Here is a 13,681-nt window from a genome sequence, read left to right on the forward strand (position 1 = left end):
TTCCTTCCTTCCTTCCTTCCTTCCTTCCTTCCTTCCTTTTTTCTTTTTGCTATAGCAAGGTGCAATAAAAGTGACTTGTCATTTATAATCAAAGTTTGGTATCACTGAACTAAAACCGGTTTGGGGATTTTGCTGATAAAATAAATATTTGAAAAAAATCTAGCAATGAGGCTTGTGCAGTAGAGGCTTGTCAGTACATATGTATCTGTGTATGTGAATGTACAGGTAAGTATATTCTTCATACTGGCCTTGAAAAAGCATCGTGCAACGCCGTGCCTTTCTGTACGCATCCGAGCATGAGGACACCCCGATACGAATGTAAGCACATTTTCTTTAATGAGCTTCTAATTTGGTTTTTAAACTCCCTTCGTAATTCACATTAACTTACTTCTTCAGTTATATTATTTTTGCACTAAAGAGTCAGCGTTTACGTGCTAGGATTCTGGGTCTGTAAGCTATGGTGCTCCTTAGCTGGGAAGAGCTTTTTTCTTTCCTCCTAACAAGGAAGCTCATTTAGAAAGAAATCTTTATGTGAAGTGCTTGTCTGTTGGCATTTTTACTGGTTTGCTAACCCAAAGGTAAAATATAAAGCCATGTCTTTTCCTCACTGGCCTGTTGTTACTAGAAGGGTCCCTCCCTTGTTAGCTTGATAAATAATTTTACTAGGGGGACCCGGCTGTATTTTTATGCTTGCTGTCTCTTTTCTGCTTGCTGCAAATAAATTTCTGTACTCAGAGGACACTAAAACTCCAAACACATGGTATCTTCCCATTTTGCTACTGGTTGCCTGAAATATTTATTTCACCTCGTGTTTTTAATTAATTTTTTTTTAAAAAATAATTTGTGATTAATAGCAAAGAAAAATTAGTCCTGTGTTTCATGGGACGATTGTGTTGGAACCTGGAAGTTTAGCTTTTTGAAAGGCCGCATGTGTCAAACCCTGTTTCATATTTGTCAGATTGACCAGAAGAGGTATTTATTGGGGAGCGCTGAAGTTTTTTCATTATCGATTTCCTTGTCTGTCTTTCCAGCTTTAAATATTAGTTGTTAATATGAGAAATGAAGAGGACTATGGAATTCTGTCTAGAAACAAGGCACTACAGGATAAAATCTTTACTTTTGTAAAGTGATACATTGTGTGAAAGTGGAGGTGAAATTGATGATAGGTATCAATATAAATATTGGCAGCCACCTGAGTCCTGGGCTTTTAGACCTGGGATTCCTTGCTAATGGGGAGAGCTTGGTGTGAATTCCTGAGGCAAAGTGAGTGGTTCTCTGGTACAAACTTAGACGACACACCCAAAACATTCCATTAAAATAAAATAAAGATTAATGTGTTCTATAAATTATAAACACAATAACCATAGCACATAATAGGCATATAATAAAATGTTTCATGAACGACATTTATGCATTGTGGTAAAGTAAGTGTTCATTTTAAGTGAATGCCAGATTATCACATTCATTGAAATATGATTTTTTTTTTCAAAGCAGATATTCTGCTTGGCATTTGCTACTTTTTTGGTTTGTTTGTTTTGATTTTTGCTCATTAGTGGAGTTTTATGTTCTGAAATTGGAAAATATTTTTATAAAGGTACCAGGGACATAAATTTGAAACTAGAATGCCAGTGCATGTAACCAGTGTCAAGGGTATTGGGGAGATTGAGTCAGCAGTTATCTGGAGCTTGGTTTTTGCAAAGATCACAAAAATGAAGAAGATGTAGGAAAAAAGGGGCCCATACACGAGTTCTTAAATATACACAGAGCTCCAAAGGACAAGACTTAGAGCATTCAGTTTCTGAGGCTTTGAACATAATATTTCATCATTTTCACCATAGATGTAAACAGTATTGGTTACTAAACCATGTATGTATCTTATTAAACATGTTTACAGATTTTGTTTTCATATCCCACTTCTCAGAGATGAGCTAGACTTCAAGCTGATGACCGACTTCCCACCCCTCAAACTCTGCCATTATAGAGACTATTGAGAATCGGATTTTTAAATATTTAATGAAGTGTTGATATTTAGCATTTCTTCTGGTCACTCTGGAGCCATCCCAGTTGGTTGAGAGCTAGAGGAGACTTGCGTGGAGTTGAAGATCAGGATGTTCCACCCAGCCCTGCCCTTTGGAGGTCATCCAAACATAGGCGATGGGGATGACAGCTACCATTGATGGGGGGTCTCTTGGGAGCTAGGGCCTATGCCATTTCTGACCCTAACAACACGTAGAAAGGTAGATATCATAATCCCCTTTACACAGATAAGGAAACTCAGGCCCAAAGCAATTAAGATATAACTCAGCCCTACACCACAATCATGTGGGTATTTCTAGGTAGAGCCCAGGACACCCCTGCCCTAGTCAGTTTATTCCCTCCTTCCTAATTAAAAAAAGCCCAGTGTTTAACCTCAGCAATGCATTATGAACTCAGTTGCCTTCTCTCCTTGGTCGTCTTTTTCTCAGTGGAGTTGAGTGAAGCCTAGAAAAAAAAATGCATTATAATTTGACTAATATCTAGAAGACCGGAGGTAGTTTTCTCATGCTCTTGACCCGAAGGACCCCTTTAACCCTAAAAACAAATGATTCTGTAGTTTGATTTTGGTAGGTAACAGAGCAGCCTTTCCCTACTCAAAGATAAAGATTGTCATTTCAAGAGCATTTAAAAAATAATAGATGGCACATTTCCTTAATACTCTGTAATGTGTAAAGCACCAGGTGCACAACCGACACTCAGGAAATTGCTGGATAGTGAAGATAAATCAGTGTTAAATCACTCCATTGAAAGCCCTCTTTAATAAAAAGTTGTCAGCAAAATCTGTGGTGACATGAAAAAGAACACACACTTTCTGCATCTGTAAAATAGGGCTAGTTCCTCAAAGGCCAGTGCAAAGGATTAAATGTGATAATGTATGTAAAGCGCTTGGCACAGAGTAAGCACCCACCGTGCCTGGCCTGGATCAGTATTACATAGAATAAAACTTTGACCTTGACACGTTGCAGTCCTTGGTTTGTTTTTATGATTGTGACATTGGACTTCTTCCTCTCTGCTTGAAAATAAACGTCAAAATGGGAAGATGGAGAAGAACTTAGAACAGGAGTTTAGAACTATTAGCTGCTCTCCCTTGAGAAATACCACCACCCTGAGAAAAGGTTTTTAACAAAGGTGTGCTTGGGGAGTTCTGTGGTTAAATAATTTAGGGAGAGTAAGGATTAGACAAAATTAAATATTTACTTTGCTATTGTTTGTCTCAGAAATTTTAATGCTGCTAGGCACTGTGGCCATCCATGGAGACACACCCACAGGGTTGACACACAATATCTTCCAAACATATTTGAATTTAGAACCTGTTTTCTAACCCAACCATCTCATGGAACTAGCATTACATAGGGCAGTTTGAAAAATGGTTGTTGAAACATGGAAGTCTGGGTTATTTTATTTAGTACCAAATAGCACCTTTACTAATGTCCGCCAAGAAATCCATGTTCTGAAATATTTGTTTGTAATTCTGTGTTTGTTTTGTTAATCAGAGTCTCTATAATAGCTATAGGGTTTCTGATCACCAAGAGAAATGGTATAATTCCAGGGATGTTTATTCAGTCAAAAGCATTAGAAAATCTTAGGAGGTTATCCTGTAGGTCTTTACAATACTAAGAATGGCACATGGGTGCCATTACTGCATTCATGGATTCCCTATGGGGTTTCAGGACCAAAAAAAACAAGATCACTGTCAAATCCAGCCTGGCCGTTTGTGATTAGATGAGCCTTCCTAGGAAATCAGAGGTCCTGGGAATATGTTCATTTCCTAGAATCTTGGACATAAAAATTCTGCCTTCAGGTTTCTGTTAGATTATTATTAAAATACAGGTATATATTAAAGGCATGAAATACAGCCGGAGCCGGGGGGAGTTGGGAATGGAGGTTCATGCCTCTGTCACTCTTCCTTCCCTTCTCTTTGCACATCTGCTTCATTCTTCCTTTTGAGGACAGACAGGCCTTCCTGCTTTGGAGTACACGTGATTACCATGCTCACCTCTTGGTCCCCTCCCCTAAACGTCCCCAGCAGAGGTGGGTTAGAGATTCTAAGTTCCAGTTCTTCGAAGAGATAGCTGACTGGCTAACCTTGGTCAGGTGTCTATCTCTCATCCAATCAGCAGTGCCTAGGGGTGGGCCCTTAGGGCAGCTGCCTGACTAATCCAATTTTTTGAGAATGGAGTGGGACAAGGCTTAGGTACAGCGGTTCTCAACCTGTGGGTCGAGACCCCCTTGGCGGTAGAACGACCCTTTCACAGGGGTTGCCTAAGACCACCCTGCATATCAGATATTTACATTACGATTCATAACAGTAGCAACATTACAGTTATGAAGTAGCAACAAAAATAATTTTATGGTTTGGTCACAACATGAGGAACTGTATTTAAAGGGCCAGAAGGTTGAGAACCCCTGGCTTAGGAGATGGGCACTTCACAACCTGGGGGAGGGAAACTGGTACCCAAGACTCATGTATACCCCTTTAGGAAATAGACATGAGTAGAATTAGAGCATGAACCTAGAGGCTGAGTTGTCAACCCTGGATACACCTGGGGAGCTTTTAAAAATGATGCCCTGACCCTAGCTGGTTTGGCTTAGTGGATAGAGTGTCCGCCTGTGGACTGAAGGGTCCCGGGTTCAATTCAGGTTGTGGGCTCAGTCCCCAGTGGGGGCATGCAGGAGGCAGCCGATCAATGGCTCTCTTTTATCATTGATGTTTCTCTCTCTCTTTCCCTTCCTCTCTGAAATCAATAAAAATAAATATAGTTTAAAAAATGATGCTGTGCCCCAGACCAATCAAATCAGAACCCTTAGGGGCTGATGGGATGCAAACATCAGTATTTTTTTAATTCTCAGCACAATCAGGATTGAGAATTCCTAGTAGGAGAAGCCAGGGACACAGTTATCTATAGAAACCCAGAAAGTGAAAAACCCACTTGTGACTTTCTCATATCTTATTGTTGTGTCTTACAACTCAGCGCTTTTCAGGTTTAGTTTAAAATTAAAAGGGATGAACAATTGCTTTGTTCCCTGTATCTTTGGCCTTCCCAGTCCTCTATTAAAATCAACTTTGTTTTTTAGAAGGAAGGCTAAGACAGTCAGATAAGACACATGGGGAAAGTGAATTGGAGGTAGTGTCTGGAAGCCTCCATTTTAGACCTGCCTTGGCCACTAAGCAGCCAGGTGACATGAGAGGCCACATCCCCTGATCACCTTACTGGGTCTCAGTCCTTTTCTTTTGGGAAATGGGTCAATTGAGGTAGAATGAGAAGGCTTCTGTCAGTCTACACAGTCTGGTAAGTGACCAGTTTCCCACAGATCCGCACATGAACCAGGGGAGATAGGGTTTTGAGCTAGCAGAATGGCTAATTTTATTTAAAAAATTTTTTTTATTGATTTCAGAGAGGAAGGGAGAGGGAAAGAGAGTTAGAAACATCAATGATGAGAGAGAATCATTGATTGGCTGCCTCCTGCATACCCCCACTGGGGTTTGAGCCCACAACCCAGGCATGTGCCCTTGACTGGAATCAAACCCAGGACCCTTCAGTCTGCAGGCCAAACCTCTATCCACTGAGCCAAACCTGCTAGCGCAGAATAGCTACTTTTAAACAGGTGATAGCTTGTTTTTAATTTTGCATGGAAAAGTGTATTTAGTTATCGAGTTACAAGAATAGATGTATTTCAAATTATTTGCACAAACTTTTGCAGATACCAATGAGATATTTCTCTCATTTGTCATCATTACCATCGCACACTTATTTAGTGTGTGATTGGGGTTGTAGTAGAAACAGGACCGAGGAAAATGGTGCTGGCTGGAATTAACCAAGATGTTTGATCACACACTGTCAGACACATTGATCGTCCACTAAAGCATGGCATTGAACCACACAGAAACGGCCCACTCTGAATGCACTCCTCACTCTACCTTGTAAGACAATTACCTTTTAAATTTCTCATCTCTTGGGCTCTAAACTCTGTGAGCGTGGAGTTCACGCCTCATTTATTTTTGTGTCCAGCACAGCCCTGTGTCGGTGAGCAGCACACAGCACCGGTGCCTCACATCCTTTCTGGAAAGTGTCAGGGTGTACCTGAGTAAGCGACTAGGTGCACAGACAAACAAGCCAACAAATGGGTAATAAGAATCTAGTGAAAGTTTCTGAAAGGACGAAGATGACATCTTTGCCATCTGTCAAAATTACAAGTTGTTCTCTTAATCCTCTCCCAGCTTTTCAGCAGACCCTTATCCTGACATTTCCTTGACACTGCGGTGAGCGAAGTTTCTTTTCCTGGATGGCTTGTTAAATATAGTCTGCACCAGACCTATTTCTTAATGTCTTCTTTTGGAGAGCTATTGGAAAATAGACCCCCTTTTCTCTGGCTGGTTTAGCATCAAAGTTATTATGCTTTATTTTAAGCTTTAATTCAATGAATGCTTCGTGTACACCCTATATAATCTAGAATATGGATTCAGTACCAGAGGATTCAGAAACAAACAGGACACAGTTTGTGCTCTCAAAATTTATTACTGATGGGAACAGACAGTTAAAAAAGTAAATGCTGGTCTTGTTTGAAGATGGGGTTGGTGAGGAATATAGGAAAATGATAGTTTTGTGATCATTTTGTGATCACCATATGCGAAAGCAAAAGCTACAAAAGTAGCCAAAGGAAACTAGGGTTTTTTTTTTTATTGTTGTTTTTTGTTTGTTTATTTTTTAAACCTGGGATAGGGAAGCTCTTCCTTAGCCTGATGCACCACCCAGATGCTACCCAGAAATAGATTGATACATTTGGCTACATAAGTAAACTACCCATAACACAATGCCATAAACAAAATCAAGATACAAACAACATAGTGGGAAAAATTACAAACCACTGGATAGTCAAAGACCCAATTCCCTTAATAGGAAGAGCTCTTAATAAATCCACAAGAAAAATGGTAAACAACCCAATAGGAAATGGGTGGAAGAATAGATAAATAACCAATAATCTTATGAAATAATGCTCATCCTCACTCATATCCAAATAATAATAATGATAAGAATAACTAATATTTCCTTTGGGCTGAAATGCAGGGTGATGGGTAGTCTCATACATTATTGTGAGTCTGTAAATTGGGCAACCTCTTAAGGGGCTCATTTTAATAATATCTTACAGCATAAACTATTCACAGACCAAACACCCTTTTATACACACTTCGTGTTGGGGATTTTAATTCAATACAGTAGTCTGAGTATAGCTGGAATAAACAGTTTATTCTTTATGGGTCTGAGTTGGGGAAGGAAGGATTGCCCTGGACATGGACCGAGATGGGCAAACAGGGGTCAGATGGAGAAGAAATTGAAAGGCATGCCACAGGGGACATGGAAACAGAAGACAAAAATCGAAAGGGAGGAATGAACTAGGAATGACAGTTTGCATGCTTGCCTTCCCTGAAGTCACTGCTGCCCGGAGTTTATTGTGACAACTGTGAAGCCACCCAGGTGTTTGTCCACCTCGTGATCAGTCTGAATTCACTCAGTGCTCCCCACCCGATAAAAGGCGCATAGGTGTAAATTGATTTGAGAGCAGTATTGTTCACTGAGCCATGGCAGCAGTTTCTCTGTTTCAGCCCTTCCCTCTATCATCTGCATTGTTGCAGCCCAAGTGTTAGGGGATGTAGGGGAGGGGGGGTTTTCAAAGAAGTACAGGGGGATTTGTTCACGTGTCTGCCATTAACATCAATCGGAGAGGCAGGCCAGAGATGCCTGGAGTCCCTCCACACACCTCTTTGAAAAACGTCCCCTCTGGTGTTGCTACCAGGCTCCCCTCCACTGATACAGGATTTGGGGCCTTTGAAGTCAGTTGTGGAAATTTCACTGCTTTCTTTGACTCTAGCAAATTGCCCCAAAATGCTACAAATGTAAGAAAGAATAAGGGAGCTTTAGCTGCAGCTTAGAGGTGGAATCCCCTTAAGCCATTGACAGAAAAATGTGTTACTTCTTTCAGGTTTTAATTTGTGTTATATTTTAAAATGCAGCAATGCAGTTCCAGTCTTCTCTTAGGAAAAGGAAAATGAGAGTGAGTCCGGTGCCCGGAGGTTAGGAGAGGGGCAAATTCTGCAGCTCCAGATCTTTGAACTTGTTACATTTGGGGGGCAGACCCTGACTCAGGGGCAGAGCTGCCTGCTGAGAAATGGTGTGAAACTGATTTTGTCCAATGTGGTTGAAAAACATTTCTAAGGTGAATTGAGGCAAATTGTGGAGGTCAAGGCTGGAAACCCTGAGGCCTCATGGGACATGAACCCATGGGAAGACAATGCGGAGATGCAAACTCACTGCTCAGTCCAGGGGCAGTGGTTACAAATGTGCTTAAAATTGGCCTCAGGCGTCCTCTCATTTAACTGAGCTTGGTGCATTTTCTAAAGTAAAGTTTTTTACTTTATTCTCATAGTCTGCTAACACTGTAACAAGTGAGCAAGAAGCCTGGGTGGGTGGAATGACCAGTGGAAGTTCCCCAGGCTTCAGTTACCGCCTCCATAAATTTAAGGATTGGGTACAAATCTGAGGTCTCAAAGCTTGTTTGGCTTTGTTTCAGCAGAGGGCCTGTTGTAAAATGAAAGTGTACGTGGGATCACTGAATAGAAGAGAAATGAGAAGTTACTGGAGGTGGGGCTGGCCTTCCAAGTTCATACCCCTTCTCTCTTCTCTCTGTACCCCAAGGACTCCATGACCTCTGCAGCCAATTTCGAAATGCTTTTGGGAATTGTTCTCCCGACAAATGCCAGGTCAGATGGTCTTTGATGTAGCAGAAGACCCGCTCCCTCACTGGAAACACTTAGCAACTCTTCAGGGTGGGGCAGGCTGCACAGACATCAATGTCAGGCCTTTGAGACTTTGGCAAAGTCACCTCCTTTCCATAGAGGGAGCTGATAGAACCAGCCTCAGGCAATTCCTATCCAAGTGAAATGAGAAAGCCGAGGCAGCACCCACTCGTGCAAAGCCAGGAGTTTCTCATTACTCATGGGGCAGTCGAAGTGACCAGCCATAACTGTGTCTTTTTTTTTTTTTTTTTTTTTTTTTCAGGATTCAAGGGAATCCTGTAGTCTAGCTGGCAAAAGTTGACTGCTGCCCCTGTCACATGTCTATTTTTTCCTTTATACCACACCAGACAGATCCAGGGTCTGTATCTTTTACTCCCATGACCAGCATTTAGCACAGGAAACCCCACAGAGCACGCTCCCAGCAGATGTTTGCCGGATTGACTCTCAGTGATGTGTCGAACCCACTCCTATAGGCTCGTAAGAGCCAGCTGGGTACATCTCCTCTCAAATCCATATTCAGGAACTTCCCTTTGGTAGCATGAAAGAGGCCATATGATAGGAATATATTTGCAGCACAGAATGCAAATGCTATAAAATCAAACCTCTTTTCCTCCCACCCCTATCCATCAGAGAGCTGGTTGTTAAACATTTAGCAGCACACCCCTGTTTGGGATGTGCAGATGAAAACATGGACATTTAACAGAGCAGTATCAAGTGGATCAAATGCATCGCTCACATTGCTGCTGTGATGGGAAGCACAAAATAAGCAGAGGCAGGGAGGTCATTGTGGGCAGAAGCCATCAAAGGAGGATCTTAGGAGAATGAGAGGTTATGGGCATGTAGGAATCAGTGAACGGCTGTTTCAGGCTATGGGGATCAGGATGGGAAGGGACACGGCCAGGTTAGTAAGGGAATGGCTTTGGAATTTGGAAAGGAAGGTGAGATTGGCTTGCCCAGGGCTGAGGCTGAGGAAGGTAGGTGAGTAGCAGGACAGTTGTGGAAGGTGATGGATGGAGGGACAGAATAGGTTAGGCAGGACCTTGGAGGATGCTGAGGTGTTGTTAGAAGTTGAATTCCATTTCCACCTGCAGCAGTGATTCCTTTACCTTGCAGATATTTCCAGCTTAATGCAAAGCTTTAACCTGCCAGCTTTAGTGGCCTCCTTAACCTCTTGAGCTGGTGCAGAGTCGAACTAAATAGCTTCCAAAATGTTTAGAAACTTAGGTAAATCAATGGAAGAGGGATCCAAAAAAAGGAACAATGAGAGCAGCTGGGCTCTCTGGGGCTGTGGTTTGAGGTTGAGAACAAAGGGAACCACTCCATGATTGTTGCTGCTTCTGTCCAAGATTCGGGCTGACGGGTCATGGGACCAACCTCAATGGTTTTTAATTTTAACGCTTGGTCTTTGACTGGTGCCTCCCTGAGAACTGGGGTCAGCTCCCTCATGGTCAGCGGTTCTCAACCTCAGCTACCCATGAGAATCATCTGGAAAGCTTTAAACATCCCAGTGCCTAAGCCCAGTCCAGATCAATTACATCAGTATTCTGAGGTGGTACCATGGCATCCATACCGTTTTCAAAGGTCCCTAGGTGATTGTAGTCTCAGCCGGGGCTGACACACTACTATCAGATACTGGCTCTCAGACTTCAGTGAGCATCAGATCACCTGGAGGATTTGTTAAAACTCTGATTGCTAGGCCCCATCTCCAGAATTCCCAGTTCAGGCAGTCTGGGGGAGGGGCCTGGTAATTTACATTTCTAATGAGTTCCCAGGTGATGCTAGAATGGGCCACATGTAAGAACCACTGCTCTAAGGTAACTGAAGTAGCATTTAGAAAACAGTCTGATGGGCGAGTCAGGTAGACTCCCATTCTCAATTCTGAAGTTCTCACCTGCTTAATCTCACCATTTGTTTAAAGCACTGGATCTTAACCAGGGTGATATTGCTCCTCATAGAACATTTGGCAACATCTGGAGACAATTTTAGTTGTCATGACTTGGGGACTGGGTGCTACTTGCATCAGTGGGTGGAGGGAGGGATGCTGGTAGGCATCGTACAGTGTACTAGACAGTCCCCACAATAAAGCACTATCCAGGTCAAAATGTGAATCATGCTGAGATTGAGAAACCCTGGATGGAAGTCTATGAGCTTCTTTTGGCTTCATATATGAAGTGGAAATAGTCATACTTGTTCTTCTAGATCAGCAGCGGTTCTCAACCTGTGGGTTGCGACCCCTTTGGCGGTCAAACGATCCTTTCACAGGGGTCGCCTAAGACCATCCTGCATATCAGATATTTATATTATGATTCATAACAGTAGCAACATTACAGTTATTAAGTAGCGACAAAAATAATTTTATGGTTGGGTCACAACATGAGGAACTGTATTTAAAGGGCCAGAAGGTTGAGAACCACTGTTCTAGATTGTTGCTAAGAATAAATGAGATCCTATAGTGAAAGCACTGTAGGCAGGAAGTGCTCAATAAACAGCAGTAGTTCTTAACCTCTTAGCTGAGTCTGTGAGTTAGTGTTGTAAACTTGGCTGAGAACTTGACCTCCATGGACCTGTTTACTCAAGTGTGAAATGGGCACAGTAGGACTAAACTCCTGAAGGTTAGTTATAAAGATTAAATAAGATAATACATGTAAAGCCCCTAGAAGTGCTCAATAATCACTCTCTGTTATTATGGTTTTCCATTATATCCTTCCATAGACATGACTCTCTCCCTTAAAGCATCCAAGATGCTGACTTAACGACTTCTCACTTTGCAGGTCTGTGATGTATGTGGGAAGTTGGCCAATTTCTAGTTTCCAGGTTGCGAGGACTCAGGAACAGCAGCAGGAGTAGGTCGGCCTCTCAGCATCCAAGACTCCCAGGCCAGATGGTGCTCAGAGTGCCCCGCTGCACGTGGCTGGTCAGAAAACCTGATGTGTAAGTTTCGCTTACACATCTCCAGCCTTAGTACAGGTCTGCTTTAATGAGAAATTGGTGACATAAAATGTTTAGAAAACAAAACCCTTCTGGTACTCACATGTCATAGGCAGGCAGGTTCAAGGCAAGGCCCCCTCACCCCTCAACCCTCCCCACTTCCAGAGGGAGCAGGAACTTGACTCCATTGCCTGGTTATTCAACCAGCCTGTGACTCCTGATGTGAGTTACAGCAGGAGCCCAGCGGCGGACCCCAGGGGCCACGGGGGGCCATCCACAGACACTGTCCTGCCACCCTCCTCTGCAGAGAGCCTCCTGCTCCCATCAGAATGACAGCCTCAGAGGTAGACTGTCCTTCCTCTAATCTGCACACAAAATGGATTTTAGCGACTGGATTTTATTGAGAAACCAGCTCCCTCTTCCCCACCCCCAGCATTGGAAAACATATTGTCTTCTTCACTGTAGTTCATTTCGCTCTCCGTGGTGATTAATGAATTAAAGATGCAGTGTATTTATTCTTTTGCCTGATTACCATTCTGTAATAAATCTAAGTGCTGGAGTCTGTCGATACAGGAAGGCCAACCTGCCTCTTTGGAAAATAAAGGTTTGTACATTAAGCTTAACTTCCAGCTCTCCGACGCAGGAGAAAATTCACTTTTAGAGCCTTATAAAAATAAGTGGGAGGCCCAGAGAGACACTGGCTGGCTGGCAGCTAGGAGATTCCATTGCTGTGAACCAGAATGCACTTTGCACACACCACCCCGGACTTGGGAAGGCCGGTTGACCAATAGATGGGATTGTTTTTGGGCATACTGAATATCACACTGTTCGTGGAGGTGATGGTGGGCAGGAAGGTGACATCCATGCAAACCTTGTGCTCTCTAGAAGTCACTCTGATCTCTAGCTGAATGACCATCTTCGTCACTCCATTTGACTAAGCAGGTCAGGGTGGGGATGCTGGTCCCCGGGAGAGCTCCTGGGGGGCAGGAGCTGGGGCTTGCATGGTGGCTAAGAGCATCTCTATTGGAGTCAAACAGGCCCTTGTCCAGCTCTACCCTGTCACTTCTTAGCTGTGTGACCCTGGGCAAATTGGGTTTCCTCATCAATTCAATAGGGGCTCTCCTTTCTACTGTCCGGGACTGTAGAGGTAGAGTTGCCCCAGGACATGTAGCAGAACAGGAAGGAAAGAGAAAGAAATGAAAAAAATTAGGTTTGCAATACCAGTAGCAGACTCCTTTTCCTTTTTTATTTTTCTTTATAAAGAGAAAGCAAAAAACAAAACATTAACAAAATTCACTTGGCCTGTGGCTTACATGATCCCATTCCTCAGCTGCCACTTATTGGACATTATATGCACTTATATTTATATTTTACATATATATAATTCATACTCAGGTAGTAATAAAAAATCAGATCGAATGAGTCCCCCTTCTAGCTAATATTCCCATTTGAATGATAGGTGGTCTCTTTATATGCAATTTATCCATTCCTGGACAGCCCAAGGACTACCTTCAAGGATTCTATAAAATCCTTTAAAAAGGGATTCAAGGTTCAGCCCAAGTCCATTTTTCTAGAAAGGGGGTCCCCACCTTAGTCAGAGCCTCAAGCAATTCAACGGCCAAAGAGTTGGAAAATAAAACCACAGGTCCCAAAGGCCTCGTGAGATTCCCATGGATGGTACTGGTTCGGACAAGTCAGTGCCCTTAAAACCTCACCAGGACTAAGGATGCAGGCAATCTAGGCTCTAGTTCAGGGTTGCCACTAACTAGTGGGGCTCTCTACATCAGTCTTTGACCTCAGTTCCCTCCTCTGGGAAATGGGGATAATAGGTCAGAGGGTTAGATGACCAGGCTTCAGTGTGAGCAGGGTGCCAGGCCAGGATCAACCCCCCTTACCCCTCACCCCCTTACTCCACCTTCATCT

This window comes from Myotis brandtii, unplaced genomic scaffold (genome assembly GCF_000412655.1).
Source record: "Myotis brandtii unplaced genomic scaffold, ASM41265v1 scaffold165, whole genome shotgun sequence".
NCBI lineage: Eukaryota > Metazoa > Chordata > Mammalia > Chiroptera > Vespertilionidae > Myotis > Myotis brandtii.